Genomic DNA, 23381 nt, shown 5'->3' with positions numbered 1-23381 from the left:
CAAAAATTTATCTCACAATTCTACTCATTCATTAATTTAATCAATATTTATGACTATCTACAATGTTGCAACTATTATTCAAGTTGCATTTCTTTGAGTTATAAGATTCTGTGGCCCACGTTTATTTTTACTAACTATGTCTTCTCCTTGGATTTGACAATCATGTTTTTCCTTTTGTTGTTGACAATCATTTTGCCATGAGTCTAGATTTGTTCTGGCTGATTCAGTGAAGTGCTAAGTCACCCAGGAGGGAAATTCTTATGATCTTAGAAGCAATAAACAAGAAAGGAAATGATGGTTCAACCGGACAATAGGTTTTAGAAAAATAATTTCAAAGGTTGAGAGAAAATAGAGCATGATTCCACTGTATCTTATCATCTGCTTTCACGGAGACTAGTGTAGTTCTGAACACACAACAGACCCATGGCAGATATGCTATTTGCCTTCTTTGTAATCCTCCGTGAGCTTCTTCTACCCTGTCCTGAACCTCGCTTTCTTTAGTCAGTAGTGTGGATGAAAATAACGCCTGCACAAGAGGAAGCATCAGGGAGAAAATGGGAGAATTCATTTTATCATCTAAACAGCATTTTAGGAATGCGAGGGATGAATAGTAGGAAGCTGTGTTCATGTTTTCCTTCTCAAATAAAATGCTGAAATTCAGAATGCTGGAAAGCCTTACCAGTTTTCTCACTGGAAGTTTTCTGTTGAATAAAGTAGACAGTCTACATGGTGGAAGAAGATGTTTTCCCGAAGTGAAAAACATTCTTTTTCACTTTATTTTGAATAAAGTTTATTCATTTTGAGTAGAAAAGATAAAGCTAGTGAACATTTTTATTTTTCCTGAGCTTGACTTCATACGAAAAGCAGATGTTCCACCATGGACCAAAAAGGAGTTAAAAGAGCAGAGAATAAACCTATGAATTACTGGCAATGACAAAGTTGCACAAAGCCCCTGACCAGACACCAGGGAATCAGAAACAGTAAAAGACTAAGCAATAATTTAACCCGAGTCCCTGAAGTAACATAGTCTAGATTATTAATACCTGTTTGGTTATTATATATTATGCTTTTATTGTGGAATTTGATGTGTGAATATTTCCTTAAGGAATTTTATGAAGGAGATTGGTCTATGATTTTTTTTCTTGTGGTGTCTGTCTGATATCACAATTGTGTTGTCATCATAAAACAAGTAGGGAAGTGTGCTTTGTCTATTTTGGGGGGAAATTGTGTAAGATTGATATTATGTCTTCCTCAAATTTGAGAGAACTCACCATTAAAGCCATCAAGGCTTAGTCTTATCTTCATGTGGAAGTTTCTGGTATATGATTCAATTTTTCTGATGGATATAAGGCATTTATATTTCCTGTTTCACCTGGTATCAGATTTGGTAAGTCGTGTGTTTTTAATGAATTTGTTGACTTTATCTACCATGCCAGATTCATTCACAAAAAATTTTCCATAGTATCTAAAATCCTTCTTATTTCTGTGGGATCTGGAGTAATATACTATCTTTCAAATCCTAATCTCAGAATTTTGTGATTGCTCTCTTTTTATCTTTATCACTCTTCCTAGAATTTATACACTTTATTAACCTTTAAAAAAACTAACTCCTGGTTTTGCAAAATTTTTCAGTTGTGTCTCTTCTCTGTTTGTTTGAGTTCTGATCTTATTTCTTTCCGTGTGTGAATTAAATTTTTATATCTTTTTCTAGGTTCTTAAAATAATCTTATGATAACCTTAAATTAATCACAATCATAAGGCTCCTTAAAGTAGAAAATTTAATTATTAATGTTAAGGCTTTGTCTTATTCTAATATAAATATTTAATGGTATAAATTTCCCTTATATACTATATTAGCTTCATGCCACCAATTTCGGAATGTTGTAATTTACTCAGCATTTGGTTCAAAATATTATCTGATTAATGATTTCTTCTATGATCCATGTGTTAATCAGAAGTTGACTGTTAAATTTTAAATATTTGAACTTTTCTATATATCTTACTTATCAATAACCTAATTTCATATTGTCACAGAATATAATTACTAATACTGTCTAGTCTTTTGAACTTCACTGAGACTTTTTTTATGGCTCGGTATGATTTATCCTGGGTCATAGTTCATGTACACCTTTAAAGAATGTGGATTCTGAACTTGTGTTAAATGTTCTATAAATGTCTGTAAGGTAGAGATTGCTGATGTTCAGTTGCTTAGTCATGTCCGATTCCTTGTGACCCCATGTACTGCTGCATGCCAGGCTTCCCTGTCCTTCACCATCTCCTGGAGTTTGCTCAAACTCACATCCATTGAGTCGGTGATTCCATCTAGCCATCTCATCATCTGTTGCCCCCTTCTCCTTCTGCCTTCAATTTTTCCCAGCATCAGGGTCTTGTCCAATGAGTCAGCTCTTCACATTAGGTGGCCAAAGTATTGGAGCTTCAGCTTCAGCATCAATCCTTCCAATGAATATTCAGGGTTGATTGCCTTTAGGATTGACTGCTTGGATCTCCTTGCAGTCCAAGGGACTCTCAAGAGTCTTCTCCATAGTTTGAAAGCATTAGTTCTTCAACACTCAGCCTTCTTTTTGGTCCAACTCTCACACCCATACATGACTACTGGAAAACCATAGCTTTGACTAGACAGATACTTGTCAGCAAAGTGATGTCTCTGCTTTTTAATACACTATCTAGCTTTGTCATTGCTTTTCTTCCAAGGAGCAAGTGTCTTTTAATTTCATGGCTTGCAGTCACAGTCCACAGTGATTTTGGAGCCCAGGATAATAAAGTATGTCACTGTTTCTATTTTTTCCCCATCTATTTGCCATGAGGTAATGGGACTAGATGCCATTATCTTAGTTTTTTGAATGCTGAGTTTTAAGCCAGCTTTTTCACTCTCCTCTTTCACTTTCATGAAGAGGCTCTTTAATTCTTCGCTTTCTGCCATTATAATGCTATCATCTTCATGGAGATTATTGATATTTCTCCTGACAATCTTGATTCCACTTGAGCTTCACCCAGCCTGGCATGACGTACTCTGCATATAAGTTAAATAAGCAGAGTGACAATACACAGCCTTGACGTACCCCTTTCCCAACTTTGAACCAGTCTGTTGTTCCATGTCTGGTTCTAACTGTTGCTTCTTGACCTGTATACAGATGTCTCAGGAGGCAGGTAAGGTGGTCTGATATTCCCACCTCTTGAAGAATTTTCCACAGTTTGTTGTGATCCACACAGTGAAAGTCTTGGACTGAGTTTTAACATCATCTTTCCTGGTTCTTTGACTTACAATAACAGATTGTGGGATTTCTTTGTCTCCATTATCATCCATGTGAGTCAATTCCTATAATAAATCTCCATATATACGTATTACCAACAAAGGTCCGTCTAGTCAAAGCTATGGTTTTTCCAGTAGTCATGTATGGATATGAGAATTGGACTATAAAGAAAGCTGAGTGCCAAAGAATTGATGCTTTTGAACTGTAGTGTTGAGAAGACTCTTGAGAGTCCCTTGGATTGTAAGAAGATCCAACCAGTTCATCCTAAAGAAAATCATTCCTGACTATTCATTGGAAGGACTGATGCTGACACTGAAACTCCAATACTTTGGCCACCTGATATGAAGAACTGACTCATTGGAAAAGACCCTCTTTCTGAGAAAGATTGAAGGCAGGAGGAGAAGGGGATGACAGAGGATGAGACGGTTGGATGGCACCACCAACTCAATGGACATGAGTTTGTGTAAGTTCTGGGAGTTGGTGATGGACAGGGAAGCTTGCTATGCTGCAGTCCATGGGGTCAGAGAGTCGGATATGACTGAGCAACTGAACTGAATTGAACTGAATATAAAACATATGTGCTTCCCTGGTGGCTCAGATGGTAAACAATCCACCTGCAATGCGGGAGACCTGGGTTCAGTCCCTGGGTTGGGAAGATATCATGGAGAAGGGAATGGCTACCCACTCCAGTATTCTTGCCTGGAAAATTCCATGGACAGACGAGCCTGGCAGGCTAAACCAGCCCATGGGGTCACAGAGTTGGACACAACTGAGCAAATTTCACTATACTATACTATGCTATATGTAATGGACATATATATTCTATTGGTTCTGTTTCTCTGGAGAACACTGCTAATAAAATAGTATTAATTACATTATTTCTTTTCTTCCTCTGATTATTTTTGCTTAATTTTTTTTTGAAGCTGTATTTTACTTTTTTTTAATTTAAATGTATTTATTTTGATTGGAGGCTAATTGGTTTACAATATTGTATTGGTTCTGCCACACATCAACATGAATCACTTGCTTTATATAACTACTGGGATAAATGTGATACAAGTTCCAAGTATGTTTGTGATTTTGCCTATATCTCTCTTTTTATCAGTAGTTGCTTCATTTTTATCAAAACTGTTTTTAAACATATACACATTGAAATTCTTTCTGATGTATTCAACCTTGTTGTATAGCAATTCAGCTCTATTATGAATAGTATATCTATGATATATAATTTTTCATCCTTTATAATTTTAAACTCTTTGTGCCTTTCTAATTAAAATATATCTTTTTAGGCACAGCATATAGTTGTGTCTTGCTGCTTTATACAGATCAATAATGTTTCCTTTTTAATTGTAAAACATAGTCCATTTACATTTAATGTAACTATTGATATAGTTTGACCTAAGTATGCCACTTTGTATCCATTTTTTCCCCTCAAATGATTTTGTTGTTGTTCTTGTTGCTTTTCCTTATCCATTTCTTCTTTCCTGCCCTATTTTCAGTTAATCAATTGTTAGTATTCCATTTTTATTCCTGTTTAGTATATCTCCTTGAAATTTTTTAAAGAATTATGCTGCATATCTTTAAGTTATTGCAAACTATGTGGAGTCAATATTGAACTGCTTCATATAAAATATACAGGAGCCTTGAATCCAATTCAACACCCCATATTCTCTGTGCTTTTTTGGATATATATGCAAATATCTGTACCTATATCCATCCATCTATACACATACAGGTAGAGCTATATATACAAAATACATTAAATTTTTGTTTTATATGGTCATACATCTTTTAAAGCAGCCGTACTCCTTCAAAGACAATTTTGACTCCCCGGAGACATTTAGCAATATCTAGAGATATTTTTTATTTTCACAACTGTAAGCGGAGTGCTGCTGACAACTAGTGGATAGAGGCCAAAGATGCTACTGAAAATCTTACACTGTTCAGAACACTCCCCACACACAACTAATTATCTATTGCAAAATATCTATAAGGCTATGGCAATGAGGTTTAAACATATATAGCTCACTTTGATTACTTACATTTTCAGCTAATTAAGGACATTCTTTTACCATATTCAAAGTTCCTCCAAACATAACATTTATATTCGAACTTAAAGTGTTAAACTCCCTAAGCTCATACAAGGTATTTATTAGCTGATGATCAATCACTGAGTTTGCTGAGTGATTTAAATTTATGTTGTGTGGATCCACGTAAGGAATTTAAAGGCAACTGGAGAGAAGCCAGAGTTCCAAACAAGAAATTCTCCAATACCAACTGTCTTCTTTTTTCTCTTTCTCTCTTGGTGTGAAAATATCATCCAAGTAAATGTTTTAAGGCTTATCTTTGCTTAGGAAGAGTAGACACACAAATCTAGCAAATTATGCTTGCCTTTTAAATAAACCCTAATAATTTAAACATTTTGGCAAAAAAAAAATTATTACACATTTATTCAAGTACAGTGTGTGCTTTTCTTTTTCAAATTATTACCATCAGCTTTATTAGACACACTGATTAAAAATGATAATGAAGTAAAGTTGAGAAAAGGGCACAGAATTTCAAATTAGATCTGGCTCTAAATTCAGAATGTTTGTCCTTTCAGCTCTCTTCTAAGCTTTATATTACCATTTTTTAACTATAAAATGGAAATATAATGCCTATCTCATAAGGTAGTTAAGAAATACCCTATATGTAGTCTAGCACAAAAGAAAGAATTTAGCCAGTTCAAGACTTTGTTCTAGCTTGGGAATCCATTCTATTGGTCCTGTGACTTGGCTCCTGTGTGTGAAGGCTATATCCCTAGTAAACTGAGTCTCTGCTGAGCTATCTATTACCAACAATTGAACTTGTGCCTCTAGAGACACAGATCAACACTAATGAGATAAGGTCCAGATGCACTCTGTCACAGATCACTCATTTCAATTAAAGCTACAGTGAGCAAAGGGTAATGGTGAAGGGTGGTCACTGCACCTTTCCCATCTTCCCCAGGACATGGATTTTGAGTTCATTCTTGGAAGAGTTTGGATAAACTGCAACCTGCAGCAAGTCAACTCCTTGTCCAGATGTCACCAAGTTCTGCAGCTCACAGATCTTTTAAATTGCTCAAGGAAGGCTTGGTTTACTGGGTATTCTGAAATCCATACAGGAACAAAGACTGGAGGTCCAAGCAGTCAGCTCTCCATTTTACAGGGCAGCCTCAAAACTGGCAACAGTACTAAAGTCACTTTCATACCAGCTCCAAAGGTTGACTAGAGGAGGCCTTCTCTAGTCCTGGGAGAACCATCAGACTGAAAAACACGTGCTCACACAAGCACATGGGCTCAAACAAATGGCCTGTCTCCCACCTCGCCTGTTGACTGCCGCAGCTGCTGCCCCGACAGGGCATTCAATCACGCAAATGTCTCCTGTTCGAAGGCTGTTTCCACCTCCAGTCAGGCAGGCTGTTTTTAGCACATCTGACAAAATAGGCCAGATCTGCACAGCAACCTTTGAGAGGAAGTGCAACAAAAGACATCCAGCTGTACCGAATTAAAAGGTCTTCATTCATCACCTTCCATCAGTCAAAAAGCAAAAGGAGGCTGACGTTATTTGTAAGAAATTTAAGGGTGTTATTATTCACCTGTAATTAAAAAGAATGGTTTGATTTGGCTTACAGCCTGGAGGAGAATGAATGCTTTTATTTTGCCAGGTTATGAATTTTTCCAAGTAGTGAATAGGCTCTGAGAATGAGGCAATGAAATGGAGGGACTTCATAAAGTAGAATTTCCCTCAACCTGTATTCACTTGCTCTTTTTAAAATTCAGTGTTTCTTTACCTTTGCTCTTCTGATTTAGACAAGTGCTCCCTGAGAAGAGAAATCAAGTGTGTTTCGAATCCCTTAACATGAGAAATTCCATGTAAAAGGTTTTAGATGTCTCAAGAAGACCAAATCTGAGGAAATTTCTTACAGATGCATGAAATTGTTTTTCTCAAATATAGTGCATACTCAGAGGAGAGAAATAAAGATTTCTGTGTTATATCATGAAAAAAAATACACATTCTAAGAAAACTAGAGATAGTCTTTTATATTTTTATGCATCCAGAATTCTGGAGGATGTATGCAAGGATTTGCCAAGAAAATTTTTAAATAAAGTCTTCTTCAATCATTCTTGTTATGCATGCAAGTGTTTAAGGCAACTTGAAAACACATTAAAACACAGTGTTAATAGTAATTGAATGAGAAGAAGGAAATGCAAAGTAGGAAATAAAAGATGAAGCTGGGATTGAAGTATATATGTCAAATAAATGTGTGTCAAGTCCTCATGTAAGCCACACACATAGATCTGACTCTCCTAGCAGTCAGTACAAAGAGGGCTCTGAGATTAATTACATGATTTGTAATGTGGACCAAAATTAAAACAGGAGAGGCACACCTATTTCTCAGGGCTTCTCCAGTGGCTCAGAAAGTAAAGAATCTGCCTGCAGCACAGGAGACCTGGGTTCAATCCCTGGGTCAGGAAGATCCCCCGGAGAAGGGAATGGCAACCCCCCCCCCCACTCCAGTATTCTTGCCTGGAGAATTCCATGGACAGAGGAGCCTTGAGTATGCGAATTAGCAAGGTGTGATAGGCCTTGTGGGTAGGGGGTAAGAGTTCCCAAAATTGTGTACTGGGAAAGTTAATATGTTTCAGTAGCAATTATTTTTTTTTTAATTTTCAGAGTGTCTGTATGTTTTTATTCAGGTATCCAAAAAGCTGAAAACAAAATTTTCTTTAGGATCATCAAAGTAGTTGTTGGAAGTAAACAGAGAATAGGTGGCCCAAAGGCAGGTCTTGGCCAGCAGGAACTGCACGAGCACCTAAGAACACCATCAGGCACGGGTGTGGGAGTCCAGGGATTTGGGGGTTTACTACAGTATATCCCATCCCAGTAAGCAGTGTACACTGAAGCGGAAGAAGGGGAAGGTTGGGGCCACTGAAACTGAAGCTGCTTGGATGCCCTATATACTATTTGGTATTTTGGAAACACTTTACACTTGCCAGTAAGTAAATCCAGATGGGATTCAAATAAATTTAGCCAGTATTATTATTCTGGCTTGCTGATGCAGAGAGTCAGGTCGGACTGATTTGCCCAAGAACTTTCAATTCCTCCCGAGCCACCATACAGCTTTTTGCCACTTCCTGTGTATGCAGTGGGCCAAAGAGAGTCCTGGAAGAAAACAGAGACTCAGATTTCCTGTTCTTGGCTCAACCCAGCAAGTCACAGAAGCTTCTAAACAAAGGGAAAATGTCTATCCTTATAACTTGGCTGCTTCCTTTTTTGGTGATTTCTTACAAAGCTGCCCATGGCCAGTTTTTTCAGACCTACTGCCTAATTTCTATTAGGCCATTTTTATTAGCCTCAGGTTATTTTCCTGAACTGTTATGGAAAGCAACTATTCCCAACTTATTCATAAGAAAGAGTTGTGTAAGAATCTGGAACCCAGAATAGAACATACATAAAGTTTGCATAGGTATATCTTATTTCTAAGCAAAACCAAAATTGTTAAAATTTTCTGCAATATATACATTTACATTTATTCACTGGAGTAGGTTTCCCAAACTTTCCTAATGGGGAAAATCATCTCATTTGGGTTGTTTGCTTAAAAACCATATCCCCAGCAAGTTATTCAAACTTGCTGAATAAAAATCTTTCAAAAGGGTCTAGGCTGTGTCTGGGAAATTATAACATCAAAGACTCTGGAACCTCATGAAGCCTCAATTCAAATCTCACTTCTGCTTCTTAAAAGTTGTGTGACATTGGGAAAGTAGCTTACCCTCTCTGTTCCTCTATTTCTTCATAGAGAAATGTGAAGTGAGGGTCTTCCCCTTAAAAAAAAAAAATTTAAAAGCAGTTTAGTAAAGAAGTACCCAGCAAAAGAAATCTAGGAGGAACTGGGGATAGTGTTTGAATCAGTCTATTTCTGGGGAAAAAAAAGGGGGGGGGGTGTTGGTGTTAAGAAAAATCTCCTACCTTCTGATCAGAATCATTCCAGTCCAAGAATGAGACTGTAATTTTCCGAAGAAAGGTGAATTTTCCGAGTGCTTTCAGATATCTAGAAGGAAGTGATTATCAATCCCAATCATACCAAAACTTGAGTACAATTTAGAAAATACAAAATAAATAAACCACTTTAGCCTATCCCTGCTTCTAAATATTTCCAATTTTAAATCCAGACATTAACTTACCCATGGTGGGACTTAATGAAATGTTTCAAGTAGCTCATTTTTAAATAGCCCGCCAAATTAAAGAAAAGACATAATTTGTTTCATATGAAAAGAATCTTCTACTCAAATGAACTGCAAAATGATCTTAAGCTAAACCCTTCACAGAAATGACATGTTCAAGAAGACACAGGCAGATCTTGATCTTGACTAACAGTGGGGAAATATATCAAAATGACTCATGGAGCCAAGATACATAAATAATGACTGAATTCCTTCACACTTCACTGGAGCTGGTTGTTGACAAGCCAGATGGCACAGGTCATTACTGCCTTTTGGCTTTGGTGTCCTTGCTAACAAAACTCAAGACTGGAAACTCTGGACTGGAAGAGAACCACTATTGTTAGGGCCCCTCAGAGCCGAATACACTAACAGGCCCTCCTCGGAGCTGGGGAACAATGCCCTAAAATTCTTTTGTTGTTCTGCAATGCCTCAAAATTCATTAAATCTTGTCCTATTTCACCCAAAGGCACTTTGGGAACTTAATTAAGTTATTGTTTGCAGGCATGGGATAAATTCAGTCACATCACAAAAGAAAGAATTCAGTTCCAAATGTTAATGCACACCTCCCTCTAAACTGTAAATCAAGATTCTGAAAACAGCAATGTAATTGTAGATCTCTTTCTTAATAAAAGGGCCAAAAATAATATTTAAAAAAAAATACAGGAAGCTATAAGCTGTTGATCTTATTATGCAACTTCTTTACCCAATTCTGATTTTTGTTTAATGTGTGAAAATAGTTGATGGTTTCACATATTGACAGAATATAAGGCATTTTAGGTAAAAGAAAATTAAACAATGCAGATAAAACTCTACTTCCGAATCCCCACTAATACATGTCCTACAGGAGCTCCAGTGGAGATTCTGCTGCTAGGAAGCTCTAAAATGGATTGAATCTCTAAATTATGATGTAGGGTCCTCTTCCTTTTAGCCTATGATAAAAGGTCCTCTTCTTTTTAGCCTATCCCTTCTCCAGCGGATCTTCCTGACCCAGGAATCGAACCGGGGTTTCCTGCATCGCAGGTAGATTCTTTACCAACTGGGCCATGAGGGAAGCCCCCAAAAGTAAAAGTCGCTCAGTCTCACTCTTTGCAACCACGTGGACTATACAGTCCATGGAAATCTCCAGGCCAGAATACTGGAGTGGGCAGCCTTTCCTTACTCCAGGGGATCTTCCCAACCCAGAAATCGAACCCAGGTCTCCCACATTGCGGGCAGATTCTTTACCAGCTGAGCCACTAGGGAAACCCAAGAATACTGGAGTGGGTAGCTTGTCCTTTCTCCAGCGGATCTTCCCGACCCATTGAACCAGGGTCTCCTGCATTCCAAGTGGATTATTTACCAATCAGGGAAGCCCAGTAATGAAATGTATTTTTCTTATTTGAGAGAAGTCAATATTTGGGTCTTGAAAAATCTCCCGAAGTGGTTAGAGCTTAGGTAAGTAACAATCCAGAGCAAGGCAGGAAGACAGAGTGGGGAGTGATTCTTCCCTACAGGTCTCCTGAGTTCCCAGGTTAGGCTTTCCCTGTTCCCTCTGTTGGCTCCAAAGGCAAGTCAGAATAATTCGCAGCAAACAGCACATTCCTGTCTAGAGCTGGCATGAAAAATGTCCGGCCTATGTGACTGAAAAACACAATAAACACAATAACCAGTGGCTCCGCCCCCAAATGCCTGTGCATGAAAACTTTCTTTATATAAGCCATGCCTTTTCATGGATAGTCTCACACACAACATTTAAAACCAAGTTTAAATCCTGGTTAAGGTTTCTACGGTCCTTGCATATTTTCGCAGGCTATCCCAGTCTGCTCAGCTCATGTTTTGTGTGCTGAAACACTTAAAACCCACCTATGTTTGCAAAGTCTTAAGCTTTCTCTAACACCTGCTTCTTCACTTAAGCCCCACCACCTCTGTAGACAATAAGGCAAAATTTGCCTCTAAAAAAGTGTCACTTAACCATAAGCTTACCACAAGGGAAGCCTGGCGTGCTGCAGCCCATGGAGTCGCAAAGAGTCAGACATGACTGAGAAATTGAACAACTGTAAGCTGCAATGATCTTTCAGGGGAAAATCTTATAAGGCTTATGCTTAAATCCTAAAACCACCTCAAACCCGGCCACACTCCACTATTTATACCAAGTAGGCTCTCCAGTCGGAGAAAGCGATGGCACCCCACTCCAGTACTCTTGCCTGGAAAATCCCATGGACGGAGGAGCCTGGTGGGTTGCAGTCCATGGGGTCGCTAAGAGTCGGAGATGACTGAGCAACTTCACTTTCACTTTTCACTTCCATGCATTGGAGAAGGAAATGGCAACCCACTCCAGTGTTCTTGCCTGGAGAATCCCAGGGATGGGGGAGCCTGGTGGGCTGCCGTCTATGGGGTCGCACAGAGTTGGACATGACTGCAGCGACTTAGCAGCAGCAGCAGCAGGCTCTCCAGTATTCTTGCCTAGGAAATCCCCATGGACAGAGGAGCCTGGAGGGCTACAGTCTGTGGGGTCACAAAACACACAACTTAGCAACTGAACAAAAACAACAGCCACAAAGGCTGTCCACATTAAAGGCATACAGAGTCTCCTACCAGAATCCTAAGCTCAAAGCCCTGACCCTTCCCTGGGCCTCTTCATAAGTGTTTTTGTCCAAAAATAACATACCCTGGCTTCTACTTCATGAAGTTCCCAATGAATGAAACAAATAGGCCAAGATGGAAGTGAAGGCGGTCTGATAAAGAGCATCCTTCTCATCCACTCAGTTTCTGTGCCAACCGTGAGATAAGCCAAAAGAGCCTGCTGATGAAGACCCACACTCTTCTCTTACACATGTTAAGCTGGAGGAGGTCAGTTGGTGAGGCAACTTGACTGCTTTGGTCTTAGAAAACTTAACCAAAGGAGATTTTGAAATTTACAGGACAAAAAAACTTACCCAGGTCATTGCCTCTCTCAGAATCTGGTGGAGTGAGAAGGAGAAATAAGATATTGAGCCCCCATTTGCAAGAATTTAGTAGATCAACCCCATGGAACCAAGAAGCAGCACACAAATAGCATATGCCTGATAAATCAGGTAGTCCCTTTTACTTCTCTGGGAGAAGCAAGGGTGGGCTCAGCAACCAGGAGTGTTATACTAATGAATGTTCCTCCAAACAGATAAAAGCACTGGGCATCAGAGTTTAGTATCTCTACCCAAACACTCTGGACACAGAAAAAAAGTCTTTCTTTGCTTTTGATTAATTAGAGAATTCTTTCTGTAATCTATTATATTTTTGCTCTTTCCAGAGCTTGTAAGAAGCTTCAAGTGCTGTGAAGTTGGTCAATTATAACAATTTCCTCTGCTATAGCTATTTGTACTTAACTACAGCTAACACAACAAATAAAACAAATTCAGAATCATTCCTTTATTTTATAAAATGTAAATCTTCTATATTTTGAGGAACATGAGACTTGTTCTACTCTGAGCATCAATCAAATGTGACTTACCATGATGCCACAATACAGGACAAGTCTTCAAGGATATCGGTATTTTGCCAATACAACATTACAAAAATACTATTGATAAGTCCTAAGAATAAATAGGTGCATATGTTTTTTTGAAATTTAGACTTTTGTTGCTGTTGCTGCATTGCTTCAGTCGTGTCCGACTCTGTGCGACCCCATGGACTGCAGCCTACCAGGCGTCTCCGTCCATGGGATTCTCCAGGCAAGAACACTGGAGTGGGTTGCCATTTCCTTCTCAGGGCTATAGATGAAAAGAAAGTAGGAAGGGATGATCAATAGCTGTGCGTTAAAAAAGCTACATCAGTTTCAAAAGTGTTTTCTGATGTGAAATATCAGCAGAGCTTCTTTGGAGATGAGAAGCAAAACACTGGTGAATTAAAAATATAAAACCCCTCTTTCATTGCAGGTCAGGGTTTGTACACAGCAATAAGCTCATTCCTTTCTGAGAGTGACTCAAAATTACTTGGCTAAAATCAGTGATGAAAATAGAGGGAATGAGAAGGAAATTGTCTTAAAATAAGTATATTTTATTTAAGCCCTTTGTGTTGGTCAAATGTCAGTGTGTATAGTAATATTTAGTCTTTCCAAGATTCTTCACAGTTTGATCCACTGACACCAGGGCTTTCTTAATTTCCTGACCAACGGCATTGTATGTGATTGCTCTGCACAGTCAACAGCTGGTATCTTTAACCCAGCAGATGTTTTTGTGTCTCAGTTGTATTCATCATACAGACAGAGTCCAGGATTTTGTTTTCCTTTACACCCGTCTCCCACATGCAGAAACTTCCTTTAGAAGACAAAGGGAGTGTGCATAAAAACACACCACAGGGTGTGGATGGGTTTAATAAACCCAGTCTCCGGTGTATAAAGAGCATAACTCTTTCCTAGTAGAGCAGGATTGCACAACATCCATTGAAGTAATTTGAAATGGTTCCTATAAGACCAAAACCCACAGCCAACGAAATCACATAATCATAAAATGTTGAACTTGGATGGGACCAGTACGGTGTGTGTCAAACCTGAGTAATATATGGGGACTTTTAAAGGAAAAAGTGATTTCAGTTCACACCCCACCCCCCATGTTGATTTGAACTATCTTTGTTATAATGGAACTTAAATATGTGCATAAATAATAATATACCATAAAGCAAAGTAAAAACTTTGCATGCCTCTAGTTTCTTCAACTCCAGACTAGACAGAGAATATAGTGTCACTTACTATAAGCTCTAATGATCTTTCAAAGTGAGAACCATGCCAGAGTGTCAGCACTCCTGGGTGTGCTTCCACTTCCACTACTCACTGGCTGTGTCACTTCAGATGGGGCTGCTTAGCCCACACGTGCCTCATCTATAATAGTGGAATCGAGCTTGTGAAGTCGCTCAGTCATGTCCGACTCTTTGCAGACCCATGGACTGTAGCCTACCAGGCTCCTCTGTCCATGGGATTTTCCAGGTAATAGTACTGGAGTGGATTGCCGTTTTCTTCTCCAGGGGATCTTCCCAACCCAGGGATCGAACCCAGGTCTCCTGCATTGTAGACAGATGCTTTACCGTCTGAGCCACCAGGGAAGTCCAGAATCAAGCTTACAGGTTGTGAAATTTAATATATATATTAAATATATATAAATATATTTATATATCATTCAGTAAATTAAAACTATTGTTGCCATCAGTATTTTTTTCAAAACCACATAATTCCCAGAATTCAAACTTTATTTAATATGATGCATAATGTGAATTTTTTAATGAAAGTATCTATATGGAAGATGGTTTCACAGACCTTTTCTTATTGTGATGTAATTGCTTTTTACAATGTGTTGTTGGTTTCTGCTATACATTTTTTTATTGGCAGAGGCCGTTTTTTAACTAGAATGGCCTTAAGAACATCAAGAATATATTCTTGTGTTCAGGATAACCAGACCCCATATATAATCCAAACTTTGCCAGTTAGCAAATTTAAGGCCAGTTTTAATAAGACTCTAGAGGTGTCTTGCCACTTCAAGGTAAGTTAAGCCCTGTCACAATGATATCTATATTAAATGCATAGTTTGGTTTAACCATTTCTGGAGTTAGGAGGTGAATTATATACTTCAGGTGTAGTATTACCTTTAGAGCCAAAGAAAATTTTAAAAACCTTTGATGGATTTTTCATTAGACTTTTAAAAATTGAAATATAGTTAATTTTACAATGTCTTGTTAGAGTGTACAATAGGAATTGTACTGAATCACTGATTCAGGAATCACTGAAGTGATTCAGTTAGGAATATATTATGTATATATTCTTAATACTGTGAGTTATCAACAAGGTTATTATTGTAGCTCTTAAAAAATCACAAAGAAATTAAGGCATATCTGATACCCAGATTCCTTTCCAAAGTTTTTTTTTTTTCCTTTACAAAGGGCTAAAAAATATACATATCACTAAAAAGAAATAGCAATTTGATAACTTTTTAATGTGTCCCAAAATAATCAGGTTGGCTTTCTATGGTAATGAAGAAAACTTTCCTACCTAATACAAAAGTGCTAACATCTTTTAAAATAAATATTCACATTGATATGTAATATTTCCTCCTGCTACATCTTGTTGTATATGAAAATAAACCATTCACTTATATCAGACAAAACAGCTAACCAATACAACCCCAAATCTGCTATGCTTCATGTGGGATCTAAAAGTAATTTTAGCACACCCAGCTTTTTAAAAGTGTAACTGTATTGCATTAAAAATGTTATATCTGTACTGCATAAAAATATAATTTTGGACACTCAGGTTTTAAAAAAAAATAAAATAAAATAAAATAAATAAAAGTAATTCGAATGCTAAAATGAGCATAAAGACTTTTCTTACATGTAGATACAGGAAGCATCCCTAACATTTTCAGAAGTTCTAATCACGTCAAGTAGTCGTATTCCATTGTTCATTTATAAATAGATGTTTTAATTAACAACAATATGTTATCAAGGATTCCCACATCAAATCTTTCCAATCATAAAATTCCAAGTTGCTTAGACATATATTATTTACATTTGAAGGCATTTTCCATATTTCCATCATTGATATTTACATCTGATTTTTTTTTTATGCTCTCTAGGCTTATGCTTTGGGCTTCCCTGGTGGCTCATTGGTAAAGAACTCACTTGCCAATGCAGGAGACCCAAGTTCAATCTGTAGGTCAGGAAGATCAACTGGAGAAGGAAATGGTAACCCACTCCAGTATTCTTGTCTGGGAATTCCCCATGAACAGAGGAGCCTGGAATGTTAGTCCATGGAGTTATAAAGAATTGGATGGGACTTAGCAACTAAACAACAATAAACATACTTTAGGAATCCTCATATGTGTGCTCTGTTGTGTCCAACTCTTTGTGACCCTATGGACCATAGCCCACCAAACTCCTCTATCCATGGGATTCTCCAGCTAAGAATACTGGAGTGTTTAGCCATTCCCTTTTCCAGGGGATCTTCCAGACCCAGAGATCGAACCAGGGTCTCCTGCATTCCTGGCAGATTCTTTACTGTCTGAGCCACTCTCAAATTTGTCCATCTCTTTATTCAGGAAGATTCCTCAGAATAAACTAGCATCATCTCCCATGGGACTGCTGTGGCAGCTTTCTAACTAGACTCCCTTTAAGTTCGCTTCCTACCTTTCAAGAATGCAGCCAAGCAACTTATTTGAATGCATAGATATTATGAATAAGTCTTTGAAAAGGTTTCAATTGTGTAAGGTTAAAAATCCAAGTCTTTACTATGGATTACTGTAAGGCCTTCCAAGGTGTACTTCACACACCCCAAATACATGTGGCCTCCCTAAGAGTGAGCCAAAACAGGTACAGTAACAGAAGGGTGGGTGACTAGAGACCTAGACTAGTCTGAAAAGTTCTCTCAAGAAAGGAAATCCAGGTTGAGGTTTGAAAGATCTGGAAGAGGTAATTGGGATGAGTTAAGAAGAGACGGTGAGTATTTGCACCAGTTGCAATTTCACATTCATTTCTATGATTTGTTACCTTTTGAAGGCTGAGATCATATCTATTTTTTTTTTTTCACCACTAAATCACTGGTACCTATCAAAGTGACTGGCAGGTGCTTTAGCCCCAGTAAGAAACTTTAAGACAACAATATTACCTTTTGAATAGCTAGTGTGTGTGTGTTAGTTGCTCAGTTATGTCCGACTCTTTGCGATCCCATGGACTGTAGCCTGCTAGGCTCCTCTGTCCATGGAATTCTCCGGGTAAGAATACTGGAGTGGGTTTCCATTCCCTTCTCCAGGGGACCTTCCAAAACTGGGATTGAACCCAGGCCTCCTGCACTGCAGGCAGATTCTTTACCATCTGAGCTGCCAGGGAAACCCTTTGAATAGCTGTGCAAAGACTGAAATTTTAGATTTGTATGAACATCATGTTATTTTAGAATCACACTTCGTTAATGTTTGAAACCATTATGTTTAAGACATATGACATGTTTCTGGGATTGATATAAGGAATGAAGAAATTTGGGTTTGAGGACTAATTGAGTTATCACCCATGTGTTAAACATTTTGGGTCTCAGTTTCCTCATCAGTTGAGTGAGAAAATCTGTGGACATGGTATGTAAATTTATTTCCAACTTTTAATATTATGTGGTGCTATAATTCTGAGGATTAAAATAAGCAGAAAATCTTAGCATAGAAATAAGCTCCTGTCATATGTGAATGCATTGTTCATTTATTGATATTAATTTGCTTTATATTTATAATGTGTCTTCAATTTAAGTAGCCAGAGGATATAATTATATGTAAAAATCAAATTGTTTAAAATGGTAAATGTAGAGACTTCTTTAAAAATGCAGACAAAATAAAAAATAAAGCATAGAATAAACATATAATATGTAAACAATAGAATGAAATAAAATTAAATAGCAATACTCTCGTCATAGCTAATAGACTAACTGCCCTAAATTGGTGAACTACTTAGATGCCTCATATTCAGAAACAGCCTGAATTGCCACAAATTTTAACACATGGGACCTGCTTATGAAGCATCTGGAAAATCCAAAAATCAAAACATGCATTTCAGCAGGACAATTTCAAAAGAGTATAACCCAGAGGCTATGTCCCCCAAGCTGAGTGTGGCAGGAAATAGTTGGGCCCCCACATGTCAAGACAAAATTTCTGCAGCACTTCTCAATAGGACTTTTAAAAAGAGAAAAGCAAACAGGCAACGCAGCAGTAGGTATTTTTTTAATATATTTCAGATTTTACTCAAACAAAACAACATATGGGATTCTGAAGTAATTCTATAATGAATCAAATCAGAGATTTTGAACCTCTTGAAACCTAAAATAATGGATTTTATTCTCATGATTTCGTGAGGCTTCTAGGGTAAGTTCTAGTTTATTGAGGAAGGTACCTGACCTATGTTACCAAAACAGCACAGTTCGACTTCACCTGTACGATGTGAACTTACTTTCTCAATCTGTCACATAAGCGGAAATAGGTGGTAGGAGAACAGACTCTAGAAGCTGTACGATGTTAATCCCTACACTCCTTCAGAAAAAAATGCATTCAATAATGCTGTATTTGATAGATGAAGTGATAGGTATTTTGCAGAGCAGCCACTAAAGAATAAAAAGTTACAAATTCCAATTAGGGAATGGAAAAAACATGCAGCAATAAGAAATAACACAATCACAAATGAAAACAGAAAAAATTAGAAAAAGCAATACACAACAGGTTGGACAAATAGCACGAGAAAGATGGTAAAATTTAACATTAGCAATTACATTAAATATAAATGAGCTATATGTGATAATTAAACAGCAAAGATAAAATAAATTAAAAATGCAAAATCAAACTTTTTATTAAAGATGCACACTAAAAATAGAAATGAAGAAAGAATAAAAGTTCAAAAACTGGAAACAGAGTACTTTGGAAATATTAATCTTCCTTAAAAATGACACTTTATAGCAGAAAAAGAGGTGTTGTGGCAAAAAATATTATTGTATTTCAACAGGGCCACTTCAAATGAGAAAATATGTCTATTACAGTTCACCAATAACTTATAATATTTTAAACCTTACTGTATATAATAAATTGATAAAACTAGAAAAATATATAAATTAAAATCAGAGTGGAAGATTAACACAATTTCCATTATAAGGATTAATTAAAAAGAAAAAATAAGGATATAGAAAACTCAAATAGCTATATTTAAAAATTTGATCTAAAAATTTTTGATATAGTAGATTTTTACAGACCACTCCATTCAGCAACCTTATAATGCATGCTCTTTTGCAATGTGCACACTTATAAAAACTGATCACATCCTAGACTAAAAGTATATTCAACAAATTTCAAATAACTTAAATCACACATTTTCTATGACTAGAAATTAAAATCTTAGTGGGAAAAGAAAACAAAAAACCTAGAAATATGCCTAATGTTAGAAAATTAAAAACACATTTATTTTTTTAACACACACTAAAACTCATATTAAAATCAGAAATATTTTGAACAGAAATACAAGCCAACCTATATGCACCCAAAGCAGGACTTAAAGAAAAATTGATAGCTTACTATAGTTTTTTTTTTTTTTAAGTAGAATAAAACTTAGTGAATAATCATCCATCTCAGGGCAGTAGGAAAAAGGCAGTATAACAAATATAAATAAATAAGTAATTAAATGAATAAAAAGGAAGTATAAAGCAAAGTTAAAGGCACAAAAAATAAGGATGCTCGAGAGAGGTTCAACAAAGCCAAAAGTTGGCTTTTAAAAATAACTTATAGAACTAACTTCTGATAAGATTAATCCGTGTGGGGCCACCCAAGTTGGGATGGTCATGGTAGGGAGGTCTGACAGAATGAAGTCCGCTGGAGAAAGGAATGGCAAACCACTTCAGTATTCTTGCCTTGAGAACCCCATGAACAGTATGAAAAGGCAAAATGATAGGATAGTGAAAGGGGAACTCCCCGGGTTGGTAGGTGCCCAATATGCTACTGGAGATCAGTGGAGAAATAACTCCAGAAAGAATGAAGGGATGGAGCCAAAGCCGAAACAATACCCAGTTGTGGATGTGACTGGTGATAGAAGCAAGGTCCAATGCTGTAAAGAGCAATATTGCATAGGAACCTGGAATGTCAGATCCATGAATCAAGGCAAATTAGAAGTGGTCAAACAGGAGATGGCAAGAGTGAATGTCGACATTCTAGGAATCAGTGAACTAAAATGGACTGGAATGGGTGAATTTAACTCAGATGACCATTATATCTACTACTGTGGGCAGAAATCCCTTAGAAGAAATGCAGTAGCCATCATGGTCAACAAGAGTCTGAAATGCAGCACTTGGATACAATCTCAAAAACAACAGAATGATCTCTGTTCGTTTGCAAGGCAAACCATTCAATATCACAGTAATCCAAGCCTATGCCCCAACCAGTAATGCTGAAGAAGCTGGAGTTGAATGATTCTATGAAGACCTACAAGACCTTTTAGAACTAACACCCAAAAAAGATGTCCTTTTCATTATAGGGGACTGGAATGCAAAAGTAGGAAGTCAAGAAACACCTGGAGTAACAGGCAAATTTGGCTTTGGAATACAGAATAAAGCAGGGCAAAGGCTAATAGAGTTTTGCCAAGAAAATGCACTGGTCACAGCAAACACCCTCTTCCAACAACACAAGAGAAGACTCTACATATGGGCATCACCAGATGGTCAACACCGAAATCAGATTGATTATATTCTTTGCAGCCAAAGATGGAGAAGCTCTATACAGTCAGCAAAAACAAGACCAGGAGCTGACTGTATCTCAGATCATGAAATTCTTATTGCCAAATTCAGACTTAAATTGAAGAAAGTGGGGAAAACCACTAGACCATTCAGGTATGACCTAAATCAAATCCCTTATGATTTAGGGGTGGAAGTGAGAAATAGATTTAAGGAACTGGATTTGATAGACAAAGTGCCTGATGAACTATGGACAGAGGTTTGTGACATTGTACAGGAGACAGGGATCAAGACCATCCCCATGGAAAAGAAATGCAAAAAAGCAAAATGGCTGTCTGCGGAGGCTTTACAAATAGCTGTGAAAAGAAGAGAAGTGAAAAGCAAAGGAGAAAAGGAAAGATATAAGCATCTGAATGCAGAGTTCCAAAGAATAGTAAAAGAGACAAGAAAGCCTTCCTCAGCGATCAATGCAAAGAAATAGAGGAAAACAACAGAATGGGAAAGACTAGAGATCTCTTCAAGAAAATTAGAGATACCAAGGGAACATTTCATGCAAAGATGGACTCAATAAAGGACAGAAATGGTATGGACCTAACAGAAGCAGAAGATATTAAGAAGAGGTGGCAAGAATACACAGAAGAACTGTACAAAAAAAGATCTTCACTACCCAGATAATCACGATGGTGTGATTACTCACCTAGAGCCAGACATCCTGGAATGTGAAGTCAAGTGGGCCTTAGAAAGCATCACTACAAACAAAGCTAGTGGAAGTGATGGAATTCCAGTTGAGCTATTTCAAATCCTGAAAGATGATGCTGTGAAAGTGCTCCACTCAATATTCCAGCAAATTTGGAAAACTCAGCAGTGGCCACAGGACTGGAAAAGGTCAGTTTTCATTCTAATCCCAAAGAAAGGCAATGCCCCAAATGCTCAAACTGCCGCACAATTGCATTAATCTCACACACTAGTAAAGTAATGCTCAAAATTCTCCAAGCCAGGCTTCAGCAATGTGTGAACTGTGAACTTCCAGATGTTCAAGCTGGTTTTAGAAAAGGCAGAGGAACCAAAGATCAAATTGCCAACATCCGCTGGATCATGGAAAAAGCAAGAGAGTTCCAGAAAAACATCTATTTCTGCTTTATTGACTATGCCAAAGCCTTTGACTGTGTGGATCACAATACACTGTGGAAAATTCTGAAAGAGATGGGAATACCAGACCACCTGACGTGCCTCTTGAGAAACCTATATGCAGGTCAGGAAGCAACAGTTAGAACTGGGCATGGAACAACAGACTGGTTCCAAATAGGAAAAGGAGTTCGTCAAGGCTGTATATTGTCACTCTGCTTATTTAACTTCTATGCAGAGTACATCATGAGAAACACTGGGCTGGAAGAAGCACAACTGGAATCAAGAGTGCAGGGAGAAATATCAATAACCTCAGATATGCAGATGATACCACCCTTATAGCAGAAAGTGAAGAGGAACTAAAAAGCCTCTTGATGAAAGTGAAAAAGAAGAGGGAAAAAGTTGGCTTAAAGCTCAACATTCAGAAAACGAAGATCATGGCATCCGATCCCATCATTTCATGGGAAATAGATGGGGAAACAGTGGAAACAAGGTCAGACTTTATTTTTCTGGGCTGCAAAATCACTACAGATAGTGATTGCAGCCATGAAATTAAAAGACACTTACTCCTTGGAAGGAAAGTTCTGACCAACCTAGATAGCATATTCAAAAGCAGAGACATTACTTTGCCAGCAAAGGCCCGTCTAGTCAAGGCTATGGTTTTTCCAGTAGTCATGTATGAATGTGAATTGGACTGTGAAGAAGGCTGAGTGCCGAAGAATTGATGCTTTTGAACTGTGGTGTTGGAGAAGACTTTTGAGAGTCCCTTGGACTGCAAGGAGATCCAAGCAGTCCATCCTAAAGGAGATCAGTCCTGGGTGTTCATTGGAAGGACTGATGCTAAAGCTGAAACTCCAATACTTGGCCACCTCATGCGAAGTGTTGACTCATTGGAAAAGACTCTGATGCTGGGAGGGATTGGGGGCAGGAGGAGAAGGGGATGACAGAGGATGAGATAGCTGGATGGCATCACCAACTCGATGGACCTGAGTTTGAGTGAACTCCGGAAGATGGTGATGGACAGGGAGGCCTGGCGTGCTGTGATTCATGGGGTCGCAAAGAGTCGGACACGACTGAGCAACTGAACTGAACTGAACTGAACTGAAGATTAATCAAGTAAAAGAGAGTGGGCAAAACAATCAACATCAATAATATAAAAGTGAATATCATTATTATTAATATGCACATTAAAAAATTAGATGATATTATGAACAAATTTATGTTCAAAAAAAGTGGAAAATTTCAATGAAATAATCCCTTAAAAAATAATGTATCAAAATGGACTCATGAGGAAATAAAAACAGAAAGTCCATTTAAAAAACTGAATATAATAACAAACCTTCCCATAAATAAATCTCCAGGTCCAGCTGGCTTCAATAGCAAGTTTCATGAAACAAACAAGGATCAACTAATTCCAATATTACACAAATACTCCCAGAGAACAAAAACAGAAGGAATGCCCGCCAAGTTATTTTATCATAAAAAGTCTGGAAAGGAAGTTAGTAGAAAATTACTAGACATTTCATTCAGGAATACTGATGCAAAATACTAAACAAACAA

General features: G+C 37.6%; 1 long non-coding RNA gene across 1 annotated transcript; it reads right to left on the bottom strand.

Moving 5' to 3' along the window:
- Positions 1-7403: 7403 nt before the first annotated feature.
- Positions 7404-9346, bottom strand: LOC112579954. Its single transcript, XR_003104301.3, has 3 exons — positions 9264-9346; positions 9067-9118; positions 7404-8459 (listed from the first exon to the last, which is right to left on the bottom strand). It is a non-coding gene; the product is annotated as an uncharacterized LOC112579954 (long non-coding RNA).
- Between the last annotated feature and the right edge of the window lie 14035 nt (positions 9347-23381).

The sequence above is a fragment of the Bubalus bubalis genome, chromosome 17 (genome assembly GCF_019923935.1).
Source record: "Bubalus bubalis isolate 160015118507 breed Murrah chromosome 17, NDDB_SH_1, whole genome shotgun sequence".
Lineage (NCBI taxonomy): Eukaryota > Metazoa > Chordata > Mammalia > Artiodactyla > Bovidae > Bubalus > Bubalus bubalis.
Note: the sequence above shows the minus strand (reverse complement) of the source record. Positions and strands in the feature narration are given on the sequence as shown.